The sequence below is a fragment of the Seriola aureovittata genome, chromosome 6 (assembly GCF_021018895.1).
Source record: "Seriola aureovittata isolate HTS-2021-v1 ecotype China chromosome 6, ASM2101889v1, whole genome shotgun sequence".
NCBI classification, from domain to species: domain Eukaryota; kingdom Metazoa; phylum Chordata; class Actinopteri; order Carangiformes; family Carangidae; genus Seriola; species Seriola aureovittata.
In genome coordinates this window covers 11,472,336-11,489,926 of record NC_079369.1, presented here as the reverse complement: position 1 = coordinate 11,489,926, position 17,591 = coordinate 11,472,336, and the positions used below count along the sequence as shown (strand labels likewise).

The following is a 17,591-nucleotide window of genomic DNA, read 5'->3' as shown; positions in this document are numbered from 1 at the left end:
TTCATCTGTAAAATTTGAGTCCACACTGTTGTCACTAGAATGCTAACAGAGTACTTTCTGCAACTTTGAAAAACTTTTCTTCTCTGCCCATTGGTAGACACACACATTCCCCCTCTCTCTCTCTCTCCTACACACACACAAACACACACACACACACACACACACATTCCCCCTCTCTCTCTCTCCTACACATACACACACACACACACACACACACACACACACACACACACACACACACACTAAAGACTGATACTTTGGATTTCCAGAGTGGATGCGTCTGGGCGCATTAGCATGTGATCCATTGGTTGCCAGTATGACGGCTGTCTGATGTAATAACGCTTGACTGATGGATGCAGAAATGTGTGTGAGTGTGTGTGTGTGTGTGTGTGTGTGTGCGTGCGTATATTTGTGTGGGAATGAATAGGTGTGGCAGGAGGGAATGGGGTTGGTGCAGTGGGGTTGGGCATGGCGTCTGCCAAGCAGGCTGGTGTATCCAGTGGGGCGAGGAGGGAGAACAGGGTAGCGTGATGAAGTGTTGCCATCCAAGAGGAGCCCTGACATCTGTCATCAGTTGATGGAGGGCATCCGCAGAAACGCCAGGCATCTGCCACCCTGAGCTGTCTGCGTCTGCTAGCCTAGTGCCCGCACCGGCCATATCATAGCACGCCGGTCGCAGGCTAATGGGAAGAGACAACGGGCACGACACCGTAGACAGGAAAGATGAACTGCTGTCTACGATGCCGCACAGTGCAACGCGATGCAGCTCAGCTCGGATGCTTTGCTTTCTCTGTTTTGACTTCATGTGGTTTAGTTGCAACTTTGCACTCAGAGTTTGTCTCATCCTGCCAACCATTTATTTACAGTGATGCTGGCAAGTGCTTGCTTTAAAATTGGTGTTATTTCTCAGGTGAGTGTAGTTACGCTGTCAGTTAAGTTACTGTGTAGCAGTGCTACAGTATAAAGCAAAGTTATATCCCTGTTTCTTTACATGTAGTAACAGTTTCAAGCAGTGGTAATTTAACTGACATTTCCTGCCAGGTAATTATTGTCCCAGGTTACGAGAAATGCCACTCTCTGAATGGTCTTGACTTCTCATTTGACATCATCGTGAATGTGTAAGGTGTTAATCTGTACAGGAGCCTTGTTGGGTCATTTAGGTCCCAAAGCTTTTCTTAATACGCTAATCATGCAACACTGGGCATGTTTATATTTAAATAAGCTCTCATAAATAGGTATTTAAGTGACAGACACAGCGGGCGGTAATGTTGCTGAGGCCCGACTTCATTTACCTCCCCAGGCTAATACTGTTTTAACCGCTCCTCTCAGCACTGTGCCATCTAAGAGACATCATGTCTCATGCACTTCTAGAGCCATTTTCAACTGTCTGGGGCTTCCAAGACCATAGCTGACATTGTTTGTGTCCCCACAAAGTGGTCAAGATGCTTTTAACACAACCACCTCCATTTGACTTTCCATGAGCACAACAAAGCACCGACAGCTCCTAAAGTAGCAATCTTCTTTTTTGACAGTTACAGATATGGAATAAATAAAAAGGCAGAGCGTGGAGAGCTTTGCCTGTCTGATCCAAACTCACACAGGACAGGATAAAGAAGGTACAGAGAGAGGGAGATATAGAGAGAGGGGGGGAGACTTGCAGAGAAACAGACAGAGAGAGGGTGGAGGAAGGAAAACGTACGAAGTACAAGAAAGGGAGATTACTGAGACAGGTAGACAGGGAGGAGAGAGTGAGCTGGAAAAGATTGCTCCCCCACTTCCCACCACCCTCCACACACCACCCCACGTCTGTATTTATCAAAAGAATCGTCAGTATTAGCTCAGGAGTTGAAGCCTTTATCTCCCCGTGCAGGTGCCTTATGTCCTGGGGTCCCAGCATCGTTCGGTGCTGGAGGCTGCAGGGCTTGGCTGGCCTCAGCTAAGCTGAACGTCTCAGTGAGAGACAACTGGCAGATTACAGTCCTGCAGGACGTTCACTGCTACAGGTGGGAGGATCTATCCTCTCTTCCTTCCTCCATTCCCTTCTCTTACATCCCTCACTCCATGACTCCTCCAGCCAGGAGACATCAGAGCTGACAGAGTTCTACATTTAGTGTATCATTTGGCATTTAACACATCTACAGGTTACATGTTTGATAAATAATGAATAATGGATAAACTAATTAAAAGGGACTACATTGCTTTGTTAAAATTGTGGATGATGGCTTTGATTCTGTCAGCAATCAGACTCCTAAAAAAGTGATTCAAACATGAGCAGAGGAGCAAAAAATGGCACTTATATTAAATACTATCCATTTGATATGTTTTAGTTTTTTTTATATGTTATGAATAGCAAAATAACTTTATCTTATTTCAGGACTTGATAACAATATCTTGTAGATGTGCAGATCTGCATATTTGAGAAGCCATTGAATACAAGCAAACCGGTTTCTTCTTGCAACAGTTTGCCTCATATTCATTAATCACTGTGACTTCCAAAAATATTAAATCTTTGAATTTAAATTCTGTCTTGAGATTGGTAATCGACTCAAAGTTCAAAGTTGAAATAATGCCAAGAAACTGGGAAAGGGAGTCGAGGGTTTGTGTGAGAGAGGAAAGACTGTGAACCATATTTTTTGCACTAGTCTGTTGAAGACAACAGCCCCCTTGGTGACACAAGGTGCCAACCACATTCCCTGCAGTCTGCTTGTTGTTAGACTGCTAGAGCAAAGAATTGCCCAGCATCCTTATTTTCCGAGATAAGCTAATTAGAAAGTCAGAGAGCGTGGTGTAATGCAGCTGTTGGAGGCCAGAATGCCATGGGGTGGCGTAATGGCGAGGATGGCTACATGAGACCGACTGCATCAACCAACAGATGCTTCACACAGAGACTTGTGTGGAGCGGAGTAGATGATATTAGATAGACACTAGATACTATGGCTGCCACCAACAGTTATTTTCATCATTGATTAATCTGTAAATTATTTTCTAAATCATTCCAAATACCAGTCCAGAACTTTTCACTGACACAAAAAATGACTGAAATGATTAATTCATTATTTCTGATTAAATTGATTAAATCAACTAATCAATTGATCAACTAATTGCTTCAGCTCTGCTACATGACAGACGTTCCAATCTGTGCAACATGAAAGCCATAATGCAATGAAATGACTTCATGGCAACATCTACATTGATTTTTTTGTTTTATGTACTGTATTTAATGTGTAAACTAAATAATGCTGAATCAAAAACAATTCAAACACAATTCACATTTTATTCTGACATTGTTACTTTAACTTCACAACCTAAAATACTTGTCTCCTCATCATTTCTAGCTTATTAGGTCTGTGATGCATAATATATTGGAAATGTTCTGATGTGTGGTGTCTCTTTTAATTAACTTTCCACTTTTTCGTCAGTCAGTAGGTGTGTGGATAAAAATAGCTACACCTCTAACTGAGCTAACAGATGAACAGTCAGAGTTGGAGGAAATGGGTTGCCAAACATTGCTTCTAAAGTTAGAACCAGCCAACCTTGATCAAGGGTAAATGCTTTTTCCTCTTCTATTTATGGCAGGCAACAGAAAACAGAGGAGTGTTTTTCAAGCAGTTGTGCTCAGCTTCAAGTCTGTCAGTCAGTCAGTCAGTCAGTCAGTCAGTCAGTCAGTCAGTCAGTCGGCCGGTCAGGCAATTTTGCTTTTCTACCAAAATCCTCCCTGTAAGCGTGTGATGCAACAGCATAGTGAAATTCTATTTGGAGATGTCTACCTCTCCATTGGGGTGCGTGTTAGAAGTAATTGTTCTGTCAATCAGCCCAGCTCTAGCCTGCCTGCTTCCCTTGCCACTTGTTAAGCCCTGGCCGAGGTCTAGGGGTGAGAAGAGGTGAGGCAGGGAGAGGGAAAGAGAAAGGATACCTCGACGGCTCTGTGTGTTTCTTGTCGCTCACCTTTGTCTGTCTTTACAGGGTTTTCAGGCAGACTCGCTTCCTGCCTGTTTGTGCTCTTGTGTTCTGTTTCTCATCTCTTTTTTTTAAAAACTTGTTTTCCCAATTTTTTTTTTAAAATATGTTGCTTTGTTTTAGTTCTACTTACTTTACTGATTTCACTTTTTCTTTCACTGACTTTATTTAAGTGAATTTTGCCCTGTGGTCTTGTTACCTCCTCTTCGCCCATATGTGTCATGCTTTATTGGTAGAATTTTCATACCTTCAGCTCCATTGTTAAGCCTGCAATAATTTATTTTTTGGCTTCTTATGGGCAGCAGAAACAAACTTAGAAGACAACATTGACATATTATAACCTTAACAAGACTAGGTCAAATATGGCTGAAACGTGAATGGTCAATGTGCGAAATCGCAGATATAGTTGAAAACTGGCAACTCTTTCCTATGGAAATAGCTTAAGTTTGCTCAAAAAGTTGCTAGATTTGTTGCTACTTGCTTTTTGGGGGAAAAAGTTGCTAAAGGGGACAGAAAAGTAAATCTAGCGACAAAGGTGGTAAGTTAGCAACGCTACCTGTAAACACCTTCTTGATGACATAAATTTATTTGAAAGAACAGCAACTAATGGGAAAAGTCCAACACGTGACTGGCTTACCAGTGGTGTAACTTCATCACTCAGTCAGTCAGTCAACTACAGACATTTGCATTCCAGCTGCCAAAATGTTGGCATGGGAAACTTGGCAACGAACAGCTCCATATTGATATTTTTAACTCTGTTAGCTAGTCATTAAAGTTGTCTGCCTGCTGTTTGGTGCAGGGTTTTTTCTTTTTTTTTGACAGCTTAAAAAAGGAATGGTGAGAATGAACCAAACTGATGACCAACACAGTGAGCTGAAAGACATTATAAAACTCCATGATTATGCTCTTTGTGTTTGTCACTACAAATCAACCCTTTCAAACTATTCAAGTAGTCATGTCTTATTCATGTTATATCCATTTTTCATGTGGATATTGATTGAGGCCATTTTACATTTGATTTCAAACTCTTAACTGTAAAAACTAGTCCTGGATTTCAGTCTTGTTATGTTTCATTATGAAGAGGATGTGTAGAAACAAATAACAAGTCTCAGTCTCCCATTTCACTGACACAAACCTTTTTATATTTATTTCATTGTGAAGTGTCTCTGACTCCGAAATTTAGACAGAGACACCAATTAAATGACAGAAAAATGCCACAGCAGAAGGGATGTAGACCAGCATATGTTTTTTACCCATACATCCCACAGTTTGAAGGAAAATGTACTGATCAGCCTTATAAAGAAACCTGTTACCTAGAACCAACCTCTCTCTCTTCTATTGCGGCCACACTGCCATGCTGGCCATCTGGGTCCGAACACAGCAAGTGTGTGACAGTAGTGAGGGAGATGTTCTCTCTCTCAAGGACAGAGTGTCAGGCAGCGAACTGAAGACAGACTGTAAAGGTTGTGTCAGAACCACTGCAGAGCTCGCAGACTCCTCCCTACGTTCAGCGAATTGGTGCTCTCCTCCCCTGCCGCCGAGCCACTTGCACAATTAACCATGTGGCATGCCTTTTAATAATAGACCTCTCAATTGTCGACAAATGAAGAGTGATGTAAAATAGCTAACAGCGTGTGCTAATTAATAGGGGAATTGAACGCTTGTTAATTAAGGGCAAACAGGACAAGGACCGGCTCGGGTAATTTGAGCAATAAAACCGAGACTAACGATTCATTTCCAAACAGACTTGCTTCATAAAAACATCAAGCGACCCCTTGTTTATTATTTGAAAACACTTGCAGTCCATCTTTGCCTTTACCATTATATCCCCAGACAAGTCACATGGACACACATGGATAACGGACGTATATGCAGAGGACATGTAAAAAGAAATGTTCTGGCTTCCTATGTATGACTCCCTACAGATGTGATGAAACAAGTCAAATCACATTATATAGTGTCTTCATGTACATAATAACAAGGATTATTTTCCACAGCAACAGTCTCAGTGGTGTGATACCATGTCTGAGTTGCTTGTTTAGTATTAAAACACAATGTATTGGAATGAATAAATTCTCTTTCTAGTTGTTGACTTATATTGCAACCAATTCATGTTGATATTTAGCACTGGAGTGTTCCGCCTCACATATTTCCCTCTTTGCTCATCTCCCTGTGGTCATACTTGTTAGACGTGAGGCTAAGGGAAAGAAATGGATTGTCAGCCAAGGCTTTACACATCCACTCTCTTCCTCAAGAGACCAGAGTAGCTTTACTGTCGTTTCACATCCATGTTTCTCAATTTCGCAGCTTTACTGGGATCTTTTACTGTAACATAATTTTTACTACACGTATACTGTGCCTGCGGCCTGTATCTGTGCGTGGGTGCGTTTATATTTGATTTAAAACAGAGACTATGTTCTGTGCTGTCTCTTTGCTCCAAGTCCTATTTTGGAGTGGAAACCGTAGCAATCATTCGACAGCTTATGGGTTTTATATAAGATTCTTAGATTAAAAAAATGTTATATATGATGTCTCCTCTCCGTCAACATTGTCTGTGCGATAAGGGAGACGGACAAAATCTTTTAATAAAAACCAAGCGCAGGAGAAAGGGACACACACACACACACACACACACACACACACACACACACACACACACACACACACACACCTAATTATCTGTCACTGGTTTGACCGCTGAGAGGAAATGGAGTGATGTATGAATCTGAGTGAATATTTGGAAGAAGAAGAAGGGAATACCTGATGTACTGTAGCTGTGAAAGTGGTTTGGTAACTCGAGCCAAATTCTGGAGTGGTGTTCATGTTCCTGGGCAATTACTTCCCATTCCACCTCGCTCCAGTTGTCTTTAAAGACTTGAGAGAGGAAAGTGATCACAAAGTTCTGTTCTATTAGATGAAATGGCACCTCTCTCCATTTCCAGTTTTCTTTTCCACATGTGAGTCTTTATTCTTCTGGATAGGTCAAACCGGAAAGGGAGACAGAGAGGAAGAGAGAATGAGCGAGAGAGGGAGAAGCGCCAATCAGAACAATCAACAACACGTGCAGCTTCCTTGTTCACAGAAACTCATTACCATGCTGCCAGAGGAAGTGAAAGAGGATTATGTGGGAGAAATAATGGGACAAAATGTAACAAATAGATTAATAATCTTCTAGATGAGGATAAGGATTTGTGTGAGTTATAACACGTGTTTGTGCACAGTTTCCTGCAGAGAAAGGGTGGATAAAAAAAACAAAAAACAGAGAGAGTGAGAGGTACTGCAACAGAGAGGCAGCTTGCTTCTGGCTTTCCATTCAACCCACAAATGACTTACCTGGACAGTTTTATGTTTGCCTGGAGGAGAATTAAAAAGGCACTTCATTTCCCCTTTTACAGGCTGGGTACGCATGTCAGCGCAGCCCTCCCTGAAAGTGCTCTAATCTAAATGCTTTTGTCAGGGGAGATTTGGTAGATTGCAGCAGGCAGAGGTACAAATTGGTTGTGTCATCTTATAATGAACTAGGTGAGGCGTTGCAGTTTTTCTGCAGCCAACAGTCCCCTGATTACTGTACTGTAAGTTAGTGGCTGCTTTTAGTATTGTAGGCTGAAGACCTCACCTTCACCCCTCTTTGTTCAGGCAGCCTGTTCCCTTGAACACTGCAAAATGTTTTGTCGTCTTAAGCCCAGTGTGACGCTAGACAAAATTCTCAGCGTTAATAGTGTTAGTATTTTTTTATGCTCTTCACCACATGCTGGACTTACATTGCATACATAGCAGCCAAGCCTGCATGCTGTGCAGAATTCTGTGAGGAGTTTTGGGTGTTGATGCTTGGCTATAGGCAGTTTGAAGCTTATTGGGTGTGCTCAACACGATGGCGAGTTGACCCCTCGACTCCAACTAAAGGATTATGGGTATCTCAGCGTTTCCACAAAGCCGTGCTGTCAGGTGTTTATGGGACATATTAGGACACTCTGTAGGACTGGTTGATATCTACATTCTGCACAAGACAGGAGAGTGTGTGTGTGTGTGTGTGTGTGTGTGTGTGTGTGTGTGTGTGTGTGTGTGTGTGTGTGTGTGTGTGTCAGACGCTGTAATGAATTCAGATGGCTCAACTAAGTCAGCAGTGGTGTGGAGCAGGTTCCAGCTTCACAGATGCTTCAGTGCGGTCAGTATCTGCGGTTGGCAGGCCCACAAAACTGTTCTGCTCTCTCGTTTGAAAATAGATCGTTGAAGAAAATCCTTCTCGTCCTCTATTTGCATTCCCCTCTCATCCTCCTCAACAACTTTCTCGTTATGCTCTCATTGATACTTTAACTCTCTTTGTGTAGATGCCTGTCAGCGTGAGAGTGTAGAGACACAAACACATGGACACACAAACAACCTCCATTAGCTCTCAACCAGTCGTTTGTCTTAGCTAGCTGTCATTTGAGCACCCCCCCCCCCCTTACTCTGTCCCCACATCTAAATCTGTGCTTTCACTGTTTGTTTTTTATGTGTCAAGACATTTCCATGGTTGTGTTGCTTGTATGATTGTATTGAAATGGGTCTCCTCTGTGTGTTGCTCGAATGCGTCTGGGTGTCAGAGATGTGAGCGGTGAAATGGAGTGTGAAGTTTGGGGGATTGGACTGTCTCAAAACTCACAACAGTGATTTAATTACTGCAGCAGAGTTAAAGTGACAAGAGGAAAAGATGTATGGAAAAAAGAGAAAGACGACGATAGAAAGATGACAAGTTGATAGAATAATGATTTATTTACTCTTCCTCTCTTACAATGCGAGCCTAGTCATGTGTCCACATTATACATCGGGGCCACATTGTTTTGAATTGGCCCAAAAGGTTATCATATTATTGTTTATACAACATTTTTATATATCTTCATCTGCCATCTGGTCGTTTTTTTGGCGCATGTTTTTGCTTAGAGAAATCATCTCTGAGTGAAAAGCAAGAATATGAGGAAGTTATTTGGCTAAGAGATAGATTGTCAAAATTAGAAGACAGACGTCATTAAATGCATTCTCATCACATGTTCTAAACGTCTTATATTTTAGCATCAAACTAGCTATAGCCTTCGTGTTGTTAGAGTGGCTTCTTGTGGTGATGTATCAAATTGTTTCCCCAAAGACTGAAATCATCTGAGAGGGTCCGCTGTTGAATTGACAGTCTCTCAGTCCATTCGTGAAAATCTCTGTGTGTCACTGTCCAATGCACAATACAGGATAACAGCTCAAGCAGACAGCACAAACCACGGTGTCACAGCTAAGCTATTGTTTTCCTACCGAGAGAGTGATGCCACCCAGCCAAGCAGTGTGTGTGTGTTTGTGTATGGGTGTGTTTTGCCTGGGTGGCCCCGGGCGCGTGCACAACATGTGCACATGGCTTCCTCTGTGAGTGTGTGCATCTGTTTGTACTTGCTTGTGTTTGTGTTTGTCAGCATGTTTGTTGACGACACTGTAGGACATCAGGGTGGGATTGCTCTGAATGTGAGGAAACAGCTCATCTGAATATAGATGGGTCCCATCTGGAGGCGGTTGGCTTTGGCCCTTCATAATTTTGTAAGCAGCTAAGCATCTGGGGCCCGCTAATGAAACTAAAGGCACAGGAAAAGGCCCTGGGCAACTGCAGGCTGCCTGTAGCTGTCAGGAATGGTGGGAGGGGGGCAAGAATGAGGAAGAGTGGAAGAATGGATGGGGGGAGACATATACCAGGAGGAAAGAGTGCGCTGAGAATATCGGGGGTCTTAAAGAGACCTAGATGGCTCCTTTGAGAGGGCAGGCAAGAAAGCCAAGTAGGCCATTAGAAAACTGAGCCATAAAATGAAGACAGTGGTGTCTTTATTGTGGCCCATTAACTCGGATGTTCATGCGGAGATAGCTGCACTATGTGCCACTGTAATGAGCAATATAACGATGTCACAGCATAGAATGATGCACTGTTAAAAAACACTCTGGTTAAGTAGAATTACGTTAACTACTAGCATCAGATTTTGAGAGCAGTTTCAGACCCTAATAGCTTACCTGAATTTTATGCCTGGCCTACAAGCAGCAGGATTTTCTCTCGTCCATCATTTTTCATCAATTTCCTTTCTTGTCCTCTGCATGAAACTGAAGAGAATGGAAAGGAAAGGCTTTCATCTTCTTAAAAAAGTGAAGGAGGGAAAAGGTTTAATGTCTTTCTGTTTTTCCCCCCACTGCTCCCACCACTTGCTTCACATCCTCTGGCCTTCCCTCCAATAATGTGGATGACCCTGAGCAACTGTACTGTCCACAGTGGCTTCTCCTTGTGGTTTGTGTAGGGAATAAAAGCCATAGGCCCTTTTTCTTAAACTTTATTATTATAGCTCCTTTATTCCTCCCTCAGCCTGATTTCCCAGTGGAAATGAAATGAAAGAGCAATTGGTTCTCCTTTTTATTACTGTCATCTTTGTTTTCTGGCCCAGAGAGTAAGATTGCCTGATCTCAGAGAGTTGTACTTTTACCCCCCATCTGAAGTCATGGGGAAGAAAAACAATAACAGGGAAAATAACAATCAGCATCATAAAAAAATGACCTGTCAAAATGAGCGTGTCTGAAACTGGAGGGCCGCCAGCATGCCGACACCCACCAGTTGTTTATGACGGGATGAGTCAGTCAGAGTCTGACGGTGGCCTTCGCTATCTGCCAACTCCCACAGTCCAGGAAAAGATGTTTTAGAGGAGATTAGGATCACAGACAGTGGGGGGAAGAGGGATGTGGAGAGAGCAAGGTGAGAAAGACGAATGGAAGAGAGGAAGTAGCTCCAAAAAAAAAGTGAGGGCTAAAGGATAGAAGAGGGGAGGAGGAAGGAGGAGGACTCCCTTGAGGTTCCTACTAACCCCGCGGAGACATGCTGACGGGGGATCAGACTCCTCATGCACAGCGCCTCAAATCATTTATTCATCGGCTTCATTAAGAGAGAATTACAAGGCTGCTTAAGGACCCCCAGGTCACTCACTGTACTCAGTCATCACTATTCTTAATGAAAGCCTCCAGTGTGTCCTAACTGTCAGCTGTTTATGGCTGGTAATATTGTGGATTTTGAGGAACAATTACTGTCAAATAAAAGACAACTTTGCAGCATTTACACCATTTTATTTCAAGTTAATCATATTCTGCTGTGTTTTTCCACTACTATGTGTCATTTTACAATATATATCAGTTCAGGAGCAGATGAATACAGTAGTACTGCTAATCAAATGTAATGACACAGAACAATTTATGTAAATTTTGCATTATTCTCGTAATGAATGCTTGTGATTTTGAAACAGCAATACAGACAGTAACCTTCATTAACAGCCGGTGTCGGTCTCTACAGTATCTCCTGCCTATCTCATCTAACTTCAGCTAGCAGACAGTACAACACAACAGTGATTGTCCTCTGGACCTTCACACGTGTAATTATAACCGAGGAAGATAATTAAGGAGGCGGAGAGGAAGACAGATCTTGTCATTTACTGAACAATGCCGTCCAATCTACTCATGTGTATTCTACTTCCTGAATTATCGGCTGACATGTCGGCGCAATCAGCCAGAAAGCTCCTTGCTCTGTTTGAAAGCCATGAATGTCAACACACAAACCTCTAATCTAGTTAAGATCCACAAGCTGATGACATCTGAATATGCATGGAGCAAAGAGTAGGGTTCATGTTGCTGTTATCTCTCATAAATATCACCTCCTGGTCATCAAGCAGTCTGTCACCGAGCAGTGTGATTGAAATGCCCCCTATTTATTTGTGGTATAAATATATAATATATTACAAAATAAACTGGATTTACTTTTTCTGTGATGGATGTTTTTTATACTTCATGAAGATTGCAATTTAAGAGTATTATTATTATTATTATTATTATTATTATTATTATTATTATTATTATTATTATTATTATTGTATGTATTATAATGAGAAACGACTGAGAAACGTGTGACAGAAAAATGTGTCTGAAACATGTCCAGTATTAGACATCCTTTAGGATTGTTGATGTAAAAAAAAGTTGTCTAGGTCATATCAAATTTGTCCATTAACATTATTAATAGTCTATAGCCGTTATTACTAATGTCAGCATGCTCACAATCATAATACTAACATGCTGATGATAATCAGGTGTAATGCTTTGATGTTTACCATGTTCGCCCTCTTAGCCTGGGGTTTTAGTATTTTGCCATTTGCTGATTATCATCAAACATAAAGTACAACTGAGGCTGATGGGAATGTAATTAGTTTTGCAGGTATTTGCTTATGAACCAACGTATTGGGCAAATGAAAATTTTGACCTGATGAATCTAGAGAATAAGTTAAGGGATCAAGTTATTATAGTTAGTCAATCCCCATAGACTCCCATGTTAAAATGCCCAACTTTACAGCAGAAATAAACATGTTTACTGCTTGGTACGAAAAAACGTTTTGGTCTCTCTGACTAATTTCCTCCTTCAACTGTACAGGGGGAGATTTTTTTTATAGAACTCACTCCTTTAAAATTTTAATAAGGCTTAAAGTTGTGCATAATTGAGGGCATGCTGCTTTGAGTGACAGGCGGTTGAGGGTATGTATGTGCCACACCTCTTTGTCCATTTTTGGATTAGCCAGGAGTTCGGCGGAGTCAGGTACTGGCAAGGTGGTGATAGCTGAACAGCCCACTCTAAGCTTCGAAATTGCTCTCGAGAACCCTATGGGTGACGTCACCGAAGTTACGTCCATCTTTATTTACAGTCTATGGGACAGACCAACTGTCAAACCATCATTAGCATCCCTAAATTCACGCTGCTAGCATTCAGTAGGTGTTCTGCTTTACGAAGAGCAGTAATCTCTAGGCTGTTGGTGCTTGGCATGCGTGTGTGTGTTAGAGGCACACAGGTAAGCCAGTATAAGAGATGGAGATAGAGATCACCAGAGTCTATAGAGTCAAAGTATAGAGACCCAGTGATGCATTCTGTTCGGCCATCTGTAAAAATGAATGAATATATAAATAAGAATGTTTTTTGATGCATTCAGTGGACAGGTCAGAGTTCAGATTTGTTACAATATTTCATGTGGCACTGGGATTTAAATATTGAAATTCACATACACATGATGGCACACACACTCCTGAGTGAGTTAACACTGAAGTGATTTGCAGATTTGCATTTGATCAGCTCATTCAATGTCTATATCTCGGCTTGGCATAATAATTTCTTTATATGTGGGCTTTTGTATTCATTGTATGAAACACGTGTGAGTATGTATGTATCCGATGAGTGTGTGTTCAGGTATGGGCCAAACATGGGCCAGCATACATTCATGTTTCACGTTCATTCGCATTCACATTTCACTGTGTGTGTGTGTGTGTTTGTTGTATGGAGTGGGTCTTCACTCACTCTGGCACCTTCCCAGCTCCCCTGGCCAGACCAGCAGCTGGCAGACAGAGATTGCCCACTCATCAAGCCACTTTATCACCAGGCCCACAGAGTTCAAGGGGGCTGTCAAAGACCAAGTTGAGGAGCCCCCTCGTTCCTTTAATACCACCACACTCTTGCACCACTGGTGTCGAGTGGCAAAATTTGGCCAGTGAGCCCTTGAAAAAAGTGGTTGTGTGAGTGAAGTACCGCAGATAGTTTGACAAAGGCTTAAATAAAGAACGAAAGCTAATGTGTTTGGCAGTAAGGCACGCCGCTCTGTATTTTTTCTGTGCATTTGGGATTCCTGGGCTGGGCAAGGTGCCCCATTCTAGTAAAAAAAAAAAAATACAGTGTTTTGGAATTTTGCTGCTGACAGACACAAACACAGCAAACTCATACTCTTGCCAAGAGCAGCCTTCAATCCTCACTAAATTATTAAAGGACAGAAAATACCGCTGTCACCTTGTTTTAGTGGTTGGTGTTTTGAGATGCTCCAGCAGTACTGTTTTGATTTGATTGAACCTTTAGATTGCTTTTTTCTTTTTAAACTCCTACATTGAACAAGCTTTTCCAGTTAATGTCTTGCTCGAGAACATTATATATAGCTGTAGACACGCACGGTATAGCACAAAGACTCTACTTGTGACCTCGAGGTTTCACAGTGGGGTCTCGATAACTCTCCACTGAGCTTTGAGCCTGTGTTTCCTCGCATCTTTAAACCACAAATAACTCCAAACTGCAAATAACTCACAAATTGTTCTCAGTCTGGGGCTAGCAGTGTCCAGTCCATTCCCAATCTGTTTTCTCTGTCTCATCCTCCCTAACACACTCCCTCCCTCCTTTGTCCTACTTATCCAGCTACTGCAAAATCACTTATCTTCACCTTGCTTCCTCTGTCTCCTGCTAATACACATTAGCAGCCAGCAGCCATATGTAATAGGGCTGTGTGTGCCCCTGCTGGTATAATGGTTTCTCTGACATTTCTCCCATTAAATTTGGTCAGGCGGCGCTGACCAGGAACCCTCTGCACACTCTAAAATATTGTTGTATAACTACCATAAACAAGCTGGCCAGTGTCAGTGACTTTGGGGATAGCTGCTAAACTATTTTTGGTTTTCTTTTGGTTAGTTGTACTTTTCCTTTTTCCTCATGTTTATTTTTCTTATGACTGCACTCCTCACCCAGATTCCTCTGCCTTTGGGCTATAAACCTTTTTACCACCATAATAAGGGACAGATAGCTACATTATGAGACTCATCTGATTACAATGTGACTAAGTGGACATGTCTGCTATATCTAATGGGCCTTTTTGTAATCTTCTGTATCTCTACCGTGGCACCACATACAGTAACTAGATAGCATCGGCTGCCTCCTTCCTCTGTGTGTGGTGAAACCCAGGCGCAGTCGCTGATAACGTGATCATCAGCAGCATCCTTAACTGTTACTGTGACAAACGAGAGCTCTGATCCCGCCCGATAAGCGACATATTCATTTGTTTAATTAAAACAGCTTGTCTCATCGTGGTGAGGGGTCATTTTAGAGAATGTTAGAATTAAAGCAGGTAATTAAGTAAAGCTCCAGATAAGAAACCCCACAGAGGTGGCTGCTTCTGACAGTAGGGAAGGCAAACTTAATCTATCCCCTCTGCAATCCCACAAGGTCATTCACTTTATTAAAGTCTGATGCCACTACCACTGCCCACCAGCCCAACATGATGAAATATTTTATGTACTTGTTGGGAAGGAGGGAAAGAGGGAAGAAGAAGGAAGGGAAACAGAGAGGGACGAGAGCCGCCAACAGCACAGGGTAAAGTCTATAATGCTACTACACAAAATTAAGGCAATTAAAGACTGCTTGTTATCTTGTCTATGAGAACAGGAGAAGAACTTGTACAGCAATGAGCACCTTGACAAAGATATTTGTTTGGCCAATGGAGTGTGGCGTTAATTATCACAAGCTGATTAAAGACACTGAGCGGGAATGGAAGTCGTTTGTCTTGCCAGCCTTAAACACTACGGCAGCCAGCCAGGGTCATTATTTTAGGGGCCTTTCTAGGCTATTTTTAGATCTGGGGCTGGTTTCCCAAATGTTTCTCAGCAGACAGGTTTGCTCTGTTTTACAGTGAGTCGGTAGTACAGTGGAAAATCATCAAGTGAGGAGGATAGAAATTAAAGGATGGTTCAGATTTCTCCATCAGATGTGTACTGGCGACGCTAGAATGGAAAATAAGCACACTTTAATTTTTTTTTTTTTTTTTAAAGATGAACTAAAAGCACCCCCAGCCTGACACATACATGTTTTGTTTTTCTAAAGGTATCAACTGTAATTCAAGATATCTCGGTCCACATGTTACATTCAAAGACATGTATTGTGTTTAAGAGGGCAATTTTGGAGTTGCATTTGAATTAATGCAGTCAGAAATGAATCATATAGTCTTATACAATATAACTCACAAGTAAACTCTGTCAACCCTCCTTTTCAAATAAATAGCCCGTCAAATGAACACTGCGCATGTAATTTTTCACACAAACCTGAAAATCTGTATTTGTTTATGTTTTATTGAAGAAGTAACTTTGGCTACTGCAAGTATAAACAAATCCGGGTTGTAGGCGAAAGTAAACAAGCTGTCATTACTGTGGTGGCACCTCATTTGTAAGCCCACACTGTAATGTATGTAAAGGATGGCAATTTTTAACTACTAAGACATCTGTAGAGAAAACTCTATCGAATATGTTACATGTTGAAAATATAACCTAGTTACTGAATACCATTAAAGTAAAGGTTATAATCTAAAGAAATGTGTCCTGTTTTAACAGAGTATGTGTTTCTCTGGGTCGTGCTGTTATCAACTGCTCCAACAATAAAGTGAGACTGAGAGGAAAAATCAGAAAACAAAACCCATAATTCCACCTTTTTTTTAATCACCATTGATATTTTGCTATATTACATGTTGATAAAGAACAATCTGCCTACATGGGGCCAAAACTTTGCAGTTCACATCCCGCGTACCTCTTGCTCGCCTGACCGTCATTCCACATTCACAGGAACATGTGTTTAAGATATCTATTAATTGGTGCGTTTCTTCTGATTTTGAAAGAAATAATGTTTTGTGAGATATTGTCATGAGTTTGGAATACTAACGAGCTGAGGAGTTTCAAATCCAGACTGTGGAAGTTGGATAGAAGCAGTACATTAATTGTTCCCAAAGCCTGTGACATGACCAGATTTATACTAGTGTTTTGAGGCTGAATAACATTTACGTATAGTCTACTTTCTTTTGTAGGAATGGTCTAATGCCCGCCTTGATCAAACCACACGCCTCTGCTTTCAATAGCAGAGTAAATGTGTCAAGTTCATCTCCAGGGAAGACAATTTATAAATTGTAGACATGCTTTGTATACCACTGAAATCTTTTCCCCATGCATTGGGTTTTTTGTTGCTTATGGCACCGTTGGAATCGCTGGCTGTAGGCACAGATTCGTGGGGTTTAGATGGTGACAGCTTATGGTGGGTAGTCCTCTGCTGTCTGAACACCTCAAGGGCTGGGTGTGGGAATGTTATTGGATATTCAAGCCCAGCTACTGTAAGAGTGTATCACATCTTGAAGAGTCTTTGCCTTCACTTTAACATTAAATGCCATTGGAAAGCAGAACAGAGCCAAGGTACAAACTGCTGCTGCTTTGAATACATACGGTACCTAGCCTACAAACCGCATCCTCAGCACGCTCCGTGTTGTCGGTTATAATAAATTGCCACCACCTGATTCAACAGTGAGTGCACTGATCTGTTAAAGTTCAGGCTGGGGGTTGACCAACAGCAAAGCTCATTAGAGCAAACAGGTACTCAGAGAAATGGAGCTGCTTATTTATCTTATGGTTAGCAAGCTTTTGTTGATTATTGTTTCAAGTTGCATTAAAATGCATTTTAATGGTGTAACTGGTCTAGAGGGAGCTAATTTTATCTACTTTATATAAACCGTATCAACTGATGAACTGTGAATATGTAAATATTTCTCCCAGAAATGGAGTAGAATAGAAGTATGAAACAAAATTTCAGTTATTTCAATGTAAGTGTACGAGTGCAATGATTGAGTAAATGCGCTTATTTAATTTCCACCACTTTGTGCTTGTGTGTATTTTTGTAGCAGGTTGTTCAATGTTAAGTTGTCCATCTTTAATAGTCAGCCATCACTTCTCTGTATTCATCAGGTCTCTCTCTTGTTCTTTCTTTCCGTCACGCTTTCTCT

General features: G+C 41.6%; 1 protein-coding gene across 3 annotated transcripts in view; it reads left to right on the top strand.

Annotated features, from left to right (window-relative positions):
* The window catches only part of agbl4 (AGBL carboxypeptidase 4), a 262,452-nt gene that overhangs the window by 103,669 nt on the left and 141,192 nt on the right, over positions 1 to 17,591 (top strand). The window lies entirely within an intron of this gene.